The sequence below is a fragment of the Ambystoma mexicanum genome, chromosome 1q (assembly GCF_040938575.1).
Source record: "Ambystoma mexicanum isolate Mex_15411 chromosome 1q, UKY_AmexF1_1, whole genome shotgun sequence".
NCBI classification, from domain to species: Eukaryota; Metazoa; Chordata; class Amphibia; order Caudata; family Ambystomatidae; genus Ambystoma; species Ambystoma mexicanum.
Genome location: NC_090922.1, coordinates 50,648,731 through 50,666,997, shown reverse-complemented (window position 1 = coordinate 50,666,997; position 18,267 = coordinate 50,648,731). Strand labels below are relative to the sequence as shown.

Below are 18,267 nucleotides of genomic sequence, written 5' to 3'. Positions count from 1 at the left end.
GCCCTCTTAAACCAAATGTGATAGGGGATTTCCTTAAAGGAAAAATTGTGACTCAAGAAGAAATGTAAACCACAGCTGGTTTCAGGTAGTCTTACCAATAGGTGTAGTTCTGCCAGTTCAAAATAGTTAAACTCAAAAGGGTTGCCCTTGGAACCTTCTACATAGGGCTCTTGCTGTAAGTCAAAAGAGTTCACAATGTCTCTGGGTCTCATTTGGTTCCATTCCCAAGCTTTAATCCTTCCAGTTCCAAACAAAAAGACACAGTTCTTGTTAAGCCTCTCAGGGTTCCCTTCCCCGATTTTTGGGAACTCTTCACAAAGTTCAATAATGTTGTTTGTGGGCCTCTTATGGTTCCCTTCCCCAAGCCTAGGCCCCTTTTTTCGAAGTTCAACAAGCAAACTCAAAATTGTTCCTCTTGTCAGGATGCACTTTTTTAACACACAGTTCTTTCCATGGGGTAGTGTAGGAGACTTTTGAAAATGCCAGGGCTTTGGCTCTTCCCCTGGGTGACCATTCTGACTTCTGACCGCTCTCTTTGTACTTTGTATCTTTCTTCTGGCACCTTCCCCTCCTGTGCCCTTTCCACTCTGGTTGTTCTGCTCTTTCACCTTTCTTTCCTTTTGTTGTGCACACCTGCACCCTCTTCTCCCTTTACTGTGTCTCTTGCACACTGCTCTTGTCATTATCGTGCCCCTGCCGTACTGTGTTACTCTGTTCCTTTGGTTGTGCACCCTTGCACCTTCATTTGTTGTGCCACTTGCACTTTTCGTTTTCAGCCTTTGAGGCGCTCGTACCCTCTTTTCCTGCTTTTGGGTCGCTCGCACCCTCTCTTTGCTTTCTCTCATTTTTATCTTCACTTTTCCAGTTTCTTGAGACACTCGCACCGTCTTTCCTGTTTCGGGTCACTTCATTCTCTCTTGGCTTAATTTTGCTTTCTTACTTACAGTCTGTTGAGTTGCTTGCACCCTTTTCCCTTATATTCTTTAAAGTTCACTTTCCTCTTATCTCTCTTGACTTCTGTGCCATAAGCACGTCTTTCTTTATGCTCTTTTTCTCTTGTTTTCCACTTTCATTACTTTTTTCTGCTTTCGTTACCTTCCTGCCACTTATAAATCTTGTCTGTTTTTACTCCCGCTCCAGCCACCCGAATGTTCCTGAGTTTCTATCTTCACTTTCACGAAACTCATCGGGAAGCGCAGCACTGGAGAGCGGTCTCTTCGGGATACACTGGGTTGAGGTCAAAGTCTCACCACCTGCTCCTCAGACTCCCTTGGGACTGGCACACGTCCCAAGGAAACGAGTATCACTCTGGACTCGGGCAGCCGTTCGCAGTCTGCCTCACTCCGGCTCTCTGGAGACTCGGCTCCCTTGCCACGCTGCAGCCCCTCAAACACACCGGAACAGTGTCTCAGCATGCTGCTCTCCTACAGATTCTCCAGGCTTCTCTCACTGCAGTTGCTTGGCTCTTCGGGTCCCGTCAGCAAATCCAGCTCGCTCATACGCTTTGGCAGAACCACACCTTTTATACTGGTGTAGAGTCAAGTGGAGTCAGGTGTGAATAGTCGGAATAAAGTGCCTGACTTTGCCTGACTCTATTAGTGGGACAATTCAAAGGTGTTAGATGGTAAGCCTCACTTTGCATCCCTATGTTGTTTCTATGGGTAATCTTCATTGCTCCCAATCACCTCTTCTTTGTCCCAGTACTTATTGGAAATGGGGAGGGGGAGATAGGGTGTGATTGAAAATACCCCATTAAGGCTGAGGTAGATTGGGTTGGTGTATAATTGGGGAAGTGGGAGTACCATGTCTTGTCCTTGGGTATTCTCCTCCCAATTCCCCCGTGACACTCCACTCAGGTGATCCTCCATCGCGTGTCCACCTCTAGGGTCGGGATCCAAAAGCAATGTCTCTTGCCTGGCCATCTGAATGGAAGATGCTGGGGGAGTAGGTGGGAGAATACCTTCAACACAAGCAATATTCTGAATCCAACATGGTCACAGAAAGAGGATAGCTTCATACTCAACAGTAATTGGAACACCTCTGTTACAAGCAACCTTGAGTTTATTTAAGTTATCCAGTCCCTAGTGGCATAACCATGTGTGTGATTGTACCCGTGGTCTATATAGGAGACAGATTATGGGATTGGGTCACATGGGTTATTTGGGTGCCCAGTGCCCTTTAGATGCCACCCATCCACAGGGTATGGTGTTTAATGGTGCCTTATATTTGATTGGATACACAAACTCCACCTGTCCTACATGTCTACATGGGTATATGGGTACAAGCTCTCTTCTACTTTAGCACTGGCACACCCTCCACTGCCCCCTGCCTTCAAGGTCATCCGACCCATGAAAAGAGTGTCAGTGGCTGTCTTTGCCTCCACCTACTCTCCTCCGTCTACTCCTGCAGCTGATTCCCACCCTGACACAGACCTCTCTATCTTTCACCTTTCCATCTCCAACACTCTTGACATTCTTGCCCCGGTCATGAGGGTCCAACTGAAGCCTGCCAAAAAGTGCAACTCTTGGTACGACTCCGATTGGGCTGCTCTTAAACGCAGGTGCACAGCAGCAGAACGGAAATGGGGAACTTCAGGTGCACCCTCTGACACACTGGCCCGCCGCCTTCTTCAAAGGCAATATAGACTCTGCATCTGCTCCAAGAAAAAAGCCGATAGGTGCTATGCTCCACCCTAGTGGCATACTTCAACGCCAAAACACAGGACATCCTGTCCTCTATTTCTTCTTCACCCCCTCCTGTCCTCTATTTCTTCTTCACCCCCTCCTGCACCAACATCTCTTGGGCACCCCTCAGCTGCCCCCACTCCTTCCCCTCCTCTTTCCTCCTCCCATTCCCCTATCACACCTGATGACGTCTCTAAACAGTCCGGTCTATGAAAGCCTCTTCCTAACAGGTGGCCCCTTGCCCCTCCAAAACCATCAAGGTCAATATTGACACTCTCGCTCCAGCCTTGGTCGACCTCTGCAACCTCTCCTTCGCCACTGGAGTTTTCCCCACTTCTCCCAAGCACTCTCTTGTGCATTCTCTGCTAAAAACAAACTCTGCCGACCCTTCTATTCTGGCAAACTATCGCCTGATCTCTATTACTCCTACCCTGAGTAAACTCTTGGAGAAGTTGGCTATCTCTCAGCTTACTCTTCACACCGAATCTGTTGGCTGTCTCCATGACCATCAATCTGGCTTTAGAACATCAAGAGGCATGGAATCTGCTCTTCTGAACACCGTAAAGACATGCTCTCAAATCTTGACTCTAACTCTCCTTCTGTCCTCATTCCTCTTGACTGCTCTTCTGCTTTCGATATGGTAAACCACAACATCCTGATCTACCGTCTCCGTGATACCAGCGTGATACCAGATCAGGCTCTGGTGTCGCTCGCCTCCTTTCTCTCTGACCATCCTTCCCAGGTGGAACTTGGGTCCTTTCTCTCCTCTATCACTCTCTGTACTTGCGGTGTCCCCCAGGGATCTAACCTAGTCCCCTGGTTCTTCAATTTCTACATGGCCCGCTTGGCCCACAGGATCTGTACCTTTAACTCTACTTTCAGTGTTATACGGGTGACAGGCAGCTCTCTTTCAGGCTACCCTCGGCCTCCTCCTCCTCCTTTCTCATCCCTGACTGTCTGTCCGCAAGCCAGTCCTGGTGTGCTGCAAATGGTCTCCACCTCAATGCCAGTAAGACAGAGATCGTCCTCATTGGGACCCCTGCTCCCGCTTTCCAACTTTCCCTCTGGCCGGTATCCCATGGCCCTGTGGCTTCACCTGCTAATGAGGCTACAAATCTGGGTTTCATCTTCTACTCCACTCTCTCCTTCTCTTCTCACATCTCAAAAAAGTCCCTCTTTAACTCATCAGAAGAGAACTCAGAGACTTATCCTTGGCCTCAAGCCCAGGGACCACATCTTTCTGGCACTGAAATCCCTCCACTGGCTGCCCGTGGCTGCAAGGATCAAGTCCAAGACCCTCTGCATAATCCACAAGGCTTTCTGGGGCCAGAGCCTGCACTATCTACAACGCTCTCTTCCTAAATACTCTCCCTCTAGATCCCTCCTCTCATCCTCCTCCAACACTTTGCGGGTGAGCAGTTTTTCAAAACAGAGATTTGGGGGTAGATCTTTATCCACTGCAGGTGCCTCCCCCTGCAACAGCCTTCGTGCCTCTCTCCATCTTGAGCCGGATCACCTTAAGTTCCGGAAACTCCTCAAGACCTTCCTCGTCTCTTCCTCCTTCACTCTTCCTCTCCCCTGCTAACCACCTTTCCTTTCTCTTGCCTCCCTCCTCCTTCTCTCCACTAACTCTGTTAAGCTTCTTGCCGACTGGTCGCCTGGTTCACCTCCAGAGCCTTACTGGTCCCATGCTCCCCTGCCAGGCTTAAACTTGCCTCCGAGCCTCTGCATTATGTTCAGCATTACTGCGCTTTCAGCTTACCCCCCAGGAGAGGGGTAACATCTCTGCACTTAACCCAGGGCCCTGCACACTTGTTTCCCGCCTCACCCCTTCCTCACACTTCCGTCTGTACACTTGCAGGACCTGAATGCACTAGGACTAGTACGTTAGTTCTTCAACCCCCCCCCCCCACCCTTTTGTACCTCCTCCCCAGCTTGGGTTGCACCTGCAACACTTTGTGCACTTGCACTAGGAGAAATGCCATCAGGGCTAGTACGCTAGTTTTTTGTTAGATTATTCCGCAACTTCAAGGCCTAAGAATGACTACTGTATTCCCTTGTTCCCTTCTCGCCTTGAAGCGCTTTGAAGCACTCCACTTGTGTATAAGTGCTGATAAATAAACAATAAGCAAACAAACATACATACAGTCTATAGACACTCTGAAAATAAAAATAGAAGCCACTAAATAATGCACACAACAAATAACTTAAGCTTTCTGTTTACTATATGTGTATAATTTCCTGTCATTCTATACAAATGCACATTAGCACCCAGCAGGAGGGAGCCAGCCAATCGGGGGATAGAAACATGTGCTTGAACCGCTGGTGTAAGCCCACGTTCCAAGCTGCCTGACGGCCAGCTCCACCGCTGCCATCTTCCCCCCACTCCCTTCACGTCCCTTTTTTAATATTTTTAATCCCCCCTGCACCCAATCTTACCTTATGTGGCTGCGGTGGCACTTGCCGCCGAAGCCGCACCTTCCTCTCTGCTCAGAACAGCCACCATGGAAAGGGAAGTGGGGCTCGTACGGAGCCCCGCCTTCTCTTTCCATGGTGGCCAAGTTGGTAAAGGTTTTTCCTTCCTATAACGGGACGCCACGCGCCTCCTATTGTAGCAATGAAAACACTTTTTATTTAGCACCCCGGGTTGCCGCTTTGGTAACCCGGGGTGCTAATGGCCTGAACACCCGATCATTTAGGCAATAGTGTACTAGTTTAGAGTTTCAGTACTTGTGAACATTACATTATTTCAGAACTTTTGAGACGGATTTCTTCTTGTAATATCATATTATACCCACACCAAAAATATATATTTCCGAGGTCTGGGGCTTCATACCGGAGGTCAAATTCTGCCCTTCCTTTGGAGAAAACCCAGACGTGTCTGGCAGGCTCTGAAGGAGATCTCTCAACCAATTATAGGATAGGGCAGGCCCCACTACATTCAGAGCTCATTCAGGTTTGGTAAACTGGGCAAGAGAATAGAGTTTTTGGTCCTGCAGCATTCAGATCTCTTAGGAGAACTGTAATGTGCAGGCCCAATATGAAAAGATAGTTTGGACAGAGCTATATTCAGATCTCTGTGGGAGAAACATAGTTGGGGGTTAATTCACAAATGCAGGCATTCTTATTTGGAACTGTATTCTGCCACCTGTCCACCCCGCAGTCCCTGAACCGCGATGGGCATTCAAGTACTTCCAGGTGCGCATGCTGGACTAACCCCTGTCCATCTCCCTCTCTTAGTAGGCAGTGCAGTAGGATTCAGGTCATGCTACAGTTAGCTGATTACATGTTAGTAAATCCTTACCTGCATGATCAGCCAGAGCGCCCGGGCACTACGCAATTCTGCAACACAGATGTCTTCTGCCCCAGGCTGTTCATAGGCCCTTACTTCTGAAGGACTTGTTGTGTAACATGTGTAGCTGTTGCTGGGGAAATGTATTAAGTCCTGAAACTGAAAGCAGGAAACATAATTTCTATACCAGGGCCTGGCAAGTAGACTGAATGTTAACCTAATTTGTCATGTTCAACCACACTTTCTAGAAACTTCCTAAAGAGAGAGGACTACATCTTGCAATACTCATTGGCCTACATGAAAAAAGTGGCCCTTGCAGCGTTCCATCTGAAGCACTACATTTTATCACCAATTTTAAATGTGGTACATTTTTCTAAGGACTTTCTGTTTACAGGCCTATCAGTTTATTAGGAACTGGCTCATTCTTTATTTTCCTGACCACACTTTAAGGTAATCTTCTGCATTATTACTGGTCTTATCTTAAAAAATGCACAGCAGATGGACAATCTTTTATCTGTCTAGCTCTACGTCTGTGGAATACCATCCATCAGGCCTTCTCTCTTTTCTACTTTCAAAATGAAACTAAACACATTTCTTTTTTCCCATCTGATGTTGATTAAACCTCACTGCACATTTCTGGTTGCATCATCCACGCTATGAAGCTCATATGGTCACTGTGTGCTTTATATTTCCTAACATAACATAGTGGGCCTCATTACGAGGTGGGCGGTAAGTACCGGTCATTACCGGCATGGAGCAACCACCGTGTCCCTGCTGGCAATAGACCGCTAAAAGCACCTATTACGACTTTGCGGGCACAAGCTTTGCACCATGCCGGTAATGACCCCACCGCCTTGCCATAAAAGGGTGAAAAATCTCCCTTACCGGCATACCACGAAGCGAAAATAGCTCCACCGCCATCCAAGCCATCGGCATTAGCGGCCACCGCTATTAGCGGTCACCTCTAATAAGAGGAACCGGAAGTAGCGTCATCGCACAGAAACGGGAAAGAGCACGGCGGCCATCTTCAAAAACTCAATCCATTGCCATCCTCTGTAACCAGGACCCATCTGACCACCACACCTCTACCTCTGCCTGCAGCGCATCAAAATGCCCAAGGCACTCAAAAAAACTGGAGAGCGCTTGCGCAAGGAGCGCTTCTCACAAGAGGAGTTGACCATGCTGGACGAGACGCCGCAAGAACAGGCGGATGTCGTCTTCTCCTCCAACATGTCCTGACCTGCAGTGCAGCGGAAGAAGCAGATATGGGCGGAGGTTGCGCAGAAAGTAAGTGCCGTTGGCACCACACCCCACACTCCTAAAGATGTCCGGAAGCGCTGGGACGATCTGCGCTTACGCGTGCAGAGCATCCTCTCGGCCAACGGCAAGCTGCGGATGGCAACATGTGGAGGTGCGGACTCCCCCATAAAGATGCAACCCTGGGAGGAGATCTGCGCAAGCACCATAGGGATGGAGGCAATTGAGGGAGTGGGGGACATGGAGCGAGGAGCCCCATCATCGGCTGATGCAGGTAGGTGTCCCAAATGAAACAATGCAAATAACAACACGATGATGTCCACCTGAACTGACAGTGCAATGATGTAGAGCAGGGTCCACCAGACACATATATACAAGACTGCCGACAGGCAGTGCACAGCACCATCTTGTCCACATGCATGATGCACCCCAAATATGTTTCACCACAGACGCTTCCCTGCATCACCTACCCAAAAGCCAAGCAACCCGTATGTCACTACCCCAATGGCAAACAACTGCAATTCCATATGAATGCAGCCACCCCAATGCATGCCTGAAGCATGTAGAGCCATCACTAACCCTCTCCCTCTATTGGTCCCCCACAGGCACGCAATCAGACAGCGATGACCAGGAACCTAGGGAGGATGCTGCGACACCACAAAAGAAGGCCAGGGGCATGTAGGGCGAACACCGCCCCTCAACATCAAGGGGAAGAGGCCAACCTGCACTACCGCAGAAGGGCAAGAAAACCCCAGAGCCCACAGCACCAATGTGCACTACGGCCCCCACCACAGCACCCACACCAGCCACCAACACACAGTGGAAGAAGGCACTGCATCTGCTGCCAGCAGCACAGTGGGGGAGAAGAAACCATGTCAGTAACCACCACTGACACAGCCAGCCAAGAGGGGATCAGGACAATTCAGAAGCGGCAGGAGGAGCTGACAGGGCTGTTTTCACAGCACATCACGGAATGTGGCCGGGCAGGGGATGACATAAGGGGAATGTGCTTCATCCCTCAAATCAGCAATTGAGACCACCTCAAAGGACATTTGCAGTGAAATGGCAGCTGTGAGGTAGGTCCTCACACAAATGGTGGCAGCAATGGAGTCCATGCATCCGGCGCAGGTGTTGGAGCAACCTGGGACATCTTCCAATGCGAGCTCCACTAAGTCCAGCCCCGTGCGTAGGTCTGGCCGGAACCTGCGCAGGTCGGACAGCGGTGCACATGGTGCAGGAAGAGGGAGAGGGCTGTAGGTTCAGCCAGGCATACTGGTCTCATGTGGATTTATGGTGCACGCCAGTGCACACCATGTGTGGGGGAGTTGAGGGGGGAGAGAGTGTGTGGGGAAGTTGAGGGGGGAGGGGGAGGGGGAGAGGGTGTGTTGGGTGGAGGGCTTGTGCACTTGTTAGTTACATATTCTGAATACACCTGTTCTGTATTCTGACTTCACATGTGAGGACATTGCTTATTGTGTACGTGTGCTTCATTGGTGAACAGTCTACAGTGTCCATGTCCATGACACACACAGTGCCCTGAGTTCCACCTCCATGTCACACTCCCCATCCATGTGTGCTAGAAACATTGGTCAATCAGAGTCTGACGCATGGCATGTCCCTCCTGTGCATCGCTGCCTCCCTGAAGCAGTGGCGTCGCCAGGAATCAAATTTAGGAGGGACACAGAGAGAGCCAAAGACAAAACTAGGGGGGCACCGACAAAAGTAGGGGGAAGAACATGGTCACTGCTCGTCTTAGGTAGGGGGGGCACAAAGGGGGGCACAGGGTTTCACAGGGGGGGCCCTGGCCTCCCCAGTCCCCCTCGTAGCGACGCCACTGCCCTGAAGTGCAGCCCCATCTCCACCCTCCTCATCCTCATTGTCAGGTGGTTGCAGTTCAGCGGCAGGGGGCAGGGGCACATTCCGTCTGATGCACATATTGTGTAGCATGACGCATGCCATGATGATCTTGCCCACCTTCTCATGGCCGTACAGGAGTGCACCACCAGACCTGCTAAGGCAGTGAAACCGTGCCTTCAAGAGGCCAAAGGTCTGCTCGATCACCATACGGGTACGTGTATGCGCACGATTGTAGTCCTCCTTGTGCCTGTTCTGCAGGTTCCGGACTGGGGTAAGGAGCCACCTCTTCAAGGGATAGCCTGCATCACCTGTATGTGGGTAAGAATGATTATGTGTAAATCCTCACATCACATGGAACCTGTATCAATGACACCATAGCAAGCATTCATTTCCTGTATGCACCCACAGATCCATGCATGAATAGAGACACATGAAGTAACTGCTATGTGTGTATTCCACTTATAGGCAGTTGTGTGTGCCATCGTCAATTGGGCGCAGGGGGGGGCAATTCCTTGTGGTTGCTCATGCACTGTGGTAGTCCACGTTGGTTGTTCCCATGATCTGGGTGATGTGCAGTGATATGTATGCTACCATCCTGTCAACGTTGATGGCAGCGTCATGATGATCTCACTTTGCACGACAAATGGTGACATGCTGTTTTGGTGGACCTCTGTGTTGGTGTAGGGGTGCGTTCTTGTATCTTGCCACCATGTGGCTCCTTTGTACACAGTAATGGAGACCTGTACTTTTAGATGATGGTATTTGGCGCTGTGCATTGGCCATCCTCATTGCTTGTTGCTGCATTGTGCCGTGGGGTCTACGGTCTGATTATGTGCAGTGTACATGTTGATGGCTAAGTAATGGTTGTTGCACTGCATCATTTTCGTGGTAGTGCAGCTTAAGTCTGGTATTTTGTGGTCAGGTGTTGGGTCAAGTCTGGCCTGCTTTGGGGTATGAGCATGGTATCTCCCCCCACCATCTCAGCCAGGTGAAGTATGCATCTCTCCCCCCCATCTCAGCCAGGTGAAGTATGCATCTCTCACCCCAATCACCTACCCACATTGCATTTCAATGAGCCTGACATGCAACTCACCGAGAAGCCAGGATCTATGCCCTGCAAGTCGCTCCATGTAGCGTGGTATCGTGGAGTTCCGCATGACCATTGAATCATGGGTTGATCCGGGGAATCGGGCACAACAATGTGTGATGATCTTGTTTGAGTCACATACCATTTGCACGTTGATGGAGTGGTATAAATTACGGTTGCGGTACACTACCTCCATGGCATGTGGGACCACCAATTCAACATGGGTGCAGTCGATGGCGCCAATGCAACCAGGGATGCCGGCCAGTGAATGGAAACCAACTTTGGTGTTGGAGATCTCCTGGGCTGCAGGTGGTAGGAAAATGTGGTCGCCTGTTTGCTTCAGGAGGGCATTAAGCACTTGGTTCAGCGTACGTGAGAATAATGGTTGTGATATGCCATGCATGTGCCCCACTGTGTGCTGGTAGGTGCCTGTGGCCAGGAAGTGGAGCACAGACACTACCTTCAGTAGAGGTGGGATGGCGGTGCGTATTTCAATCAGGCTGACAATGTCGTCATGTATCATGTCCACAATGGTGGTGATGGTGTCCTGGTCCAGACGGTACAGGGTGTGGATCTGCTCAGAGGTTAGGTTGAATGGACTGGCTCTGATGCGAGGGATTTGGGGCTGCCTGCGTGGTACCACTGGCTGCACTGGTGGGGCATGCTGGGCCTGCCTCACCCTCCTTCTTCTCCTGCGTCTCCTCTGTGCTGCCTGTTGTTGTTGTTGTGTTGTTGTTGTTGTTGCTGGAGTTCCACTGCAATCATGTCCTCCAGCCCCAGAATTGCTAGTAGTATTGGAATCATTTTGGTGTGTGACTGGGTGTGGGAAGGGGTGGGGTGTGCTCCTTTTGTGCTGGCCCAGTCTATATTGCCTCCACCTGTGCTGATTGTGTGCCCCTGTGGCAGTTGGGAACACTGCACATGGCCGTTTACGGGTGGTCCGCAATGCTGGTATTCACTCCATGCCAGTAAGGTACTTTTCGGGCTGCAGTAGGCCGTTGTTTGCATGTCCGCCTGACTTGTGATGTCCTCCTGTTTACGCCATGCCGGTATTGCCGGCATGAAGGGTCGCGTGCCCGCGCCCATGCCGCTATTAGAGGCACCGTTATTTACGGTGCCGTTAATAGCGGGTTGGCGGGTCATAATAGCCCGGAGTGGTAAGCGATGCCGGTAATCCTTTACCGGCATTGTTTTTCCCTTACCTCCAACCTCGTAATGACCCCCAGTGCCTGTATGATATAGGGCCTCATTACACGGAAGGCGGTAACCATGGCGCTATTAGTGCCATGGTTGCCGCCGGTAATTTACCGATCCCGCCATGGTGAATGGCGGAATTACCGCCCGATTCCAAGGTTGGCGGGGCCGTAATTCCCCATTCACCATTGGCCCTTCCCCATTCCCATTTGAGCCCCCATAGGGCTCAATGGGAATGGGGAAGGCAGCAATAACGGTACCGCAAATTGCGGTACTGTAATTGCCTCCAAGGTCCATTTGCCGGTCCAGCAAAGGGACCTCGTAGTATGGCGGTATGGGATTACCGGCACTGGTGCCCTTACCGGTGCCGGTAATCCCTTATAGCCATCCGTGTAATGAGGCCCATAATCTTGACTCCCATTCCAGGAGCAGTTGGGCTAATCTAGTGCTGGGGCAATTCCAGGGAAGGGAATAAAACATGACCTCTTGGTGCCAGATTAATGCAGGTGCAGTTTTTAGACTTTGGAAGATATGCAACAAATATTAAATGGTATGCCATGGCTGTGGTGAGCTTTCTATGGTATGTAATAATTCCTGCTAAGCTCCCTTTTTATCTCTCATACTGGCACATATTGAGCACCCTTGAATGTGTCAAAGGCAATCTTTTTTCATCTTGGGCCACCAGAAATGATAATTTGCCATGTATATTGTGACAAATCCCAGGATGTTACTGCTTTTGTAGGGAGTGCCCCTTCCCATGAGGCCAGGTAGGTGAGGCCGCTACCCGATAATCCCCCTGGGGGTGGTACTCATCGGATGGATCTCATGGGAGGAGAAACCCCATATGTGACCAGTGACGACTATTGTGGGAGAATGCGTTATCCACCTAAGACCCCCACCTCTCCTGCACCCCCACTCTCTTCACCCCTACCTTCCTATCCTATATACATATATAGTATGCTAGAAGTAGAAGGGACTGACTGAGACGAGGAAGAATAGGGATGACTACCATGAAGCTGTGAGTCAGGAAACTGTGACGAGTAAGAGGCGCAGATCCGCAGGGATCACTCAGGTATGATATGATAGGTTATTTATAACGAGCTTAATACCCAGAGGTTTCTAAGCGCGGGCCCAGGGATCGAACCTGTGGTGCTCCGTGTCGTCTTGCTTCCAAGGCAAACACGTTGCCCCTGAGCTATCCTCCTGAGACCAAGTCTGAGCTGTCCAGTCTTCAGTCACAGGCCTTACTGGATACCAACATAAAAAAACTAACAACAGACTTACCAGAGTGTCAGATGCTCTGGAGAGGAACCGCCAGAGTGCCTGGTGCTTGGCGAGTAAAGCAGCAGGGGCGGAGCCAGGCTTGCAGATGCTGGAGTGGCGGTCTCCACCAGACGCGCTGAGCGAAGCCAGCAGCGCAGCCCTGCAAGACCACCAGGTCCGACTTGGGGAAAGACACCAAACATGTTCAGAAGCCGTGGAGACACTGCGGCACGCAGAGATGAGCCCCAAAGCACTGGCAAAGCAAAGGAAGACCCAGGGAAACCTACAACCGACCAGAGGGCTGCAGCCAAGACCCTAAAGGTATTTCTGGTGGCTGAGCCTACAGTTGGGGGTCCCCAGAGGGTAGATGTAACCCTGAAACCAATAATATATAGAAAGTGGGGGAAAGAGGATAACCCCTGCGGAACTCTAAGAGAGACATTATCACAATACTATAACGAGGAGAATAGGGTCTTGGACCCTTGCAAGAAAAGAGCATATCAAGTTTCAAGAGTACTCACTCTTCGTGACAGTGCTTGGAGGGAAGGCGACTCAGGGCTGTCAAATAAGAAAGGAGAAAATGAAGAGAACTGTGGCAATGAGACACATAAACGTAGGGCTTGGCAGTGGAGTAAACCAAGTCTGCATGTGAGATCAAGAGACTGTAAAGAGAACTGTGAGAATAGGATACATGAATACAGCACTTGACAGTCGAGTAAACCAAGTCTGTGTGTCGGACTAAGAGGCCTGAGAGAAAAGAGAATCAGGTCTAACAGCCAGAGTCAAGGACCCACGAGAGTTTGGAAAAACATCCCAACTCCGTCTCTTCATCGCAGTGCCTGGTAGAAGGAAACCAGGACTGCCAAACAGCTCAGGGACCCACTATAGTTTGGAGGAGAATCCAGGCCACTCTTCCTTGTCATAGTGCCTGGTATGAGGGGTCAGTAATGTGAGGCAGACAACTGCTTGTGTTTTTCCCACAATTGAGCATTTTATTAAAAGAAAAATGTGCAAATAAATCCTTGCTAAATGAACTCTATCAGGGAGTTCGCTACATAGGCCCTCATTACGACCCTGGCGGAAATCGAAAAACGATGGCGGAAATGCAAGACCGCCATCGAATAGCGCTCGGTGCGATTATGACCCGTCACCGCAAAGTACGAAGCCATTAGCGACACCGTAGTGAACGCCAACGCTAACTGCACCAAGTACGCGCACGCGCGCCATGCCAAACCGCAAAAACCACCATGGTGCAAGGGTACGCCAATTCCGACCCTAGCGGACATGTACCTAACGCCATCAAGCATGGCGGAATGTACCATACCGCCATGGTGAGAAGTACGGCATCGCGAACCAACCGTAAACGGCCCCACTGAGTGCCTGTACACCGCTCCCTGCCCACAAAGTACAACTCCCCGTAGGTGCAATGAAGTCACAATGCAACCATTGAAATGTACAAGTCACCCATGCATGGCAACGAACAAAAGAAACACAAGAGGGGCCAATGGGAGCTGCAGGGCACAGATGGCACGAATACAGAAGCCATCCCAATGGACATGACCACAGTCCCCCACCAAGAAACGCACGCAAACACAGGCACCTGTGACCAGCAATATTCCGAGAATCACATCATTCCACCAGTCCACCTGGCTGACCGGCATCTGTTACACAAAACCCAATCCCCCGCCCCTGAGCATGACAACATTCAAACTGTCATATTGGCAGCCCCCATCCCTGACCTCACGGGCTTCGTAGGCAAACGCGCCCAGTACAGTACCACGCAACTAAACTCCGAAGCTGGAACCCAATGCAGATCTCCTCACAATACATCGCCCCCCAAATAGGCATATGCCACTTCACTTGCAAAGAAGAACGCTACACGGGCCAAATCAGAATAGAAATTTAATGCACATCAAAATCAACAAGCCCATACAGCCATCAGGCCATGAACTCCAAAACACTTTTCACCATTGTGGGCTGCATCCGCAAGAAATGACCAGCCACTACTTGTGTGACGCCCTGTTCCCTCATGGTACACAGAGCCACATTCACGTACGAAAAGGCAACATGGAAGCGCACAGAACCGCAGGGCCGTCCCAATGAGGAGGCACTAGTCCAGCTGAAAGGCCGAAATGTTGCTCCGAGCCACCAGTACTGCGTAAGGGCATGTGGCCCATTGGCGATCGTCCCATAAGATCGTAATGCTGCTCCACTGATTAACACGAAGCAGCAGGTGTCGGGAGTAAAACCCATCTGCAGGAGTGGCATACAGATGGCAGTGGCAAAAGGGGAGGAGATACCTGTCAACCAAAAGAAAAGAAAAAGAACAGAATGGCCATCAGAACTACATTCCAACAACTCACTTCAATGATCACACTAAATCCACAGCCATATGCATGCTAGCCCACTCCAAAGGATCATCATCACCCCAAAACCACTAGCGACTCATTACCATCTATATCGAGGTGCAAACACCATCACAAACGAGTGTACCTGTGCATGCGTCTGTCAAAACAGAATCCATCAGATGGGAATGTTGACGTGCATGGACACAAGTGTCTGAGGGCGCGTCGAGACAGGGAGGGCTCAACAAGGCCAGATAGACGATGGTCCCACTATGGCAGCCCTGCATCACATAGCGTAGGGGAGGCGGATAGATCCCAAGAAGCCCTGTACATGGCAAACTCTGTATCAAATCACCTGCCCATGCATCCATTCATCATTCCCTCATCCCGGAATCAAAACGCCTGAATAATTACTCACATAACATTAGAAACATCCATTGAGTCTGTGCGTTATGCAGCCTGCAAAATCCACAGTGCCCCAGCCCGTAATTCCAGTGTTGTGAAGTAACATGTATTTGGGAACGGCCGGCCTCATCGCCCACGTCGCTATTGCGCATCCCAAACTATTCATATCAATCATTGCATCCTCGCCATGGCCCCTGTCTCAAGGACATTGAACAATAGAACGTTATATTTGCAGTCAGACCTGTGGGCATCTCCTCGCCGCTAGCTGATAACCGAAAGCGCCGCCCTTCGAATTCCTCATTTGCAACATCACGGCGAAAAGGCATCTGTGGCCGCTTGAAATCACTAATTAATCCATCGAGTGCGGCTGTGTGTGGAAATGGCAACTGCCTTCACCCACAAATGGGACGCCCCGCCCGTCGTTGCAACTCGGTACAGTGATGCATGAGGGCCCACCGTTACTCGAGTACTCCGTTCCACTGACCCTTCACAAGTCTGTTCGCGACTGCACAGATAGTATGTGAAACAATGGGACCACAGCAGAATGAACATGTCAACCAATGTTACACGGCCATCGGGTACAAATACATGATTGCAATAGCAAGATGCCATTCCCCGATTTGCAGCGTTGTGCGCGGGACGTGCTCGGCCAAAGGGGAGAGCAGTTTGCACAGGTGGAATGAATCACCACAGGTGGAGGCCATACAGCCTTAAAACACATAAATTGCACACCCAGTCTCCTCCCACAACCACACCGAAATGCTACCGGCAGGACTGCGATGTTGGCCCTGGGGGACCTGATAGCACTGCAAGTACTCCAACTCCAAGAAGAAGACGAACACCAACTACAACCGGCCGCACGGTGGAGACGCAGGAGGAGGAGGAGGCCAAGGCAGGGCCAGCAAGGGCCGCCAGCACAGCCACTACCACCACGCAGGCAGCCCGCAATCCCACGCCTCCGAGCACATCCGTTCAACCTCACTGATGAGCAGATCCACACCCTCTACCGTCTGGACCGGGACACCATAGCCGCCATTGTGGACATGACACAGGCTGACCTTGTCAGCATGATAGATAGCCCAACCGCCATCCCACCCCTACTGAAGGTGGTGTCTGTACTCCACTTCCTGGCCACAGGCACCTACCAGCACACAGTCGGACAGTTGCATGGCATTTCTCAGCCACTGTTCTCACGGACACTATTGCAAGTGCTCGATGCCCTCCTGCAGCACGCAGACGACTACATCTCCCTACCACGCTCGGAGCAGGAAATTACCAACACAAAAGTGGGATTCCATGCACTTGCCGGCATACCGGGTTGCATTGGTGCCATCGACTGCACCCATGTGGAATTGGTCGTCCCACATGCCATGGAGGCCCAGTACCGCAACCGAAAACAATTTCATTCCCTGAATGTACAAATGGTGTGTGACACCAACAGGATCATTACACATTGTTGTGCCCGATTCCCTGGATCAACCCATGATTCTATGGTCTTGAGGAACTCTACAATACCACGCTACATGGAGCAACACGCAGGGAACAGATCCTGGCTACTCGGTGAGTCTCATTACATGCATGATAATGTGGGCTATGTGATTCGGCAATGACCTGGCAGGAAGGGGGGGGGGTGTGCGTACGTAGCAATGGCATTCCACATCATACGTTTCTCATCCACATACAGGTGATGCTGGATATCCACTGAAGAGATGGCTCCTCACACCAGTCCGGAACCCACGGGACCAGCATGAGGAGGACTACAACCATGCCCACTCACGTACCCGTGTAGTCATTGAACAGGCATTCGGCCTACTGAAGGGTCGTTTCCGCTGCCTCAGCAGGTCTGGCGGGGCACTCCTGTACCGCCATGAGAAGGTTGCAAAGATGGTCATGGCATGTGTCATGCTACACAACATGTGCGTACGTAGAAATGTGCCCATGCCCCCTGACGCAGAACTGCATGCACCTGAAGATGGTCAGGATGAGGGTGGGGATGTGGCAGCACCTCAAGGAGTCGGCGAGGCACAGGAGGCCCGTGAAATTCGTCAGCATCTCATTTATGTATGCTTCTAGCACTCACGCCTGGTGGCTGATACATGGACACGGGACTCGTGGCACTGTGTGTGTCTGGGACATGCACAATATGGACTGTACGCCTATGATGGCCTAGTACACAAATATCAATGTCCACACATCTCATTGGTTGATCGTGCACTGTTTATGGCATATGTGATATCATGTTGAACACCCTATCGACCCGCCACCCAAGTGAGCCCAACACCCCCCCTCCACCCTCCTACCTCCCCCCCGAACACCAGTGTCCAAAGATGCTCATTGTCAGTGGGCAGTCGCTATTGCAAGCCCCCTCTGCAGGTATCAGGGGCACCCCTGCCTGTGGAGCGCAGGTTCCTCCCAGATCTACGTTGGGGGCTGCCCTGGACGGAACTTGCAACGGATGATGTCTCTGCCTGCTCACGTCCATGCATGTCCCTAAGGGTTTGTGAGAGCTCAGTGAGCACACGGCGCACTGCGGCTAGTTCGGCACATACGTCTTTGGACGTCGCATGCAGTTCCCCCCTCAGGCTCTCGGTGCTTCTCTCCAATTGGACTCTCAGGCTCTCGGTGCTACTCTCCATTTGTGCCCTTAGTGTCTCTGTACCTCTCTCCATTTCTGCCCTAAGTGTCTCAGTTGATGTTTCTATGTCTGCCTTAGTGCCCTCACATTCATCGGCATGGTCCTTGAGGAGCGTGGCCAGTTGCTGCTGTTGCACGATTAACTGGTCGAGGGACTGTTGCCTCTGCTGGGCCATGGCCATTTGCGGGGGTGTCACAGAGGGGCTGTTGTCCTCATGTTGCCTTGCCACAGGGCTTGTGGGGGATGGC

General features: G+C 50.9%; 1 long non-coding RNA gene across 1 annotated transcript in view; it reads right to left on the bottom strand.

Moving 5' to 3' along the window:
- The window catches only part of LOC138520977 (uncharacterized), a 93,685-nt gene that overhangs the window by 11,962 nt on the left and 63,456 nt on the right, over positions 1 to 18,267 (bottom strand). Inside the window, exon 2 of the long non-coding RNA XR_011282898.1 lies at positions 5,989 to 6,135. This is a non-coding gene — a long non-coding RNA (uncharacterized lncRNA). The remainder of the gene's footprint in view (positions 1 to 5,988; positions 6,136 to 18,267) is intronic.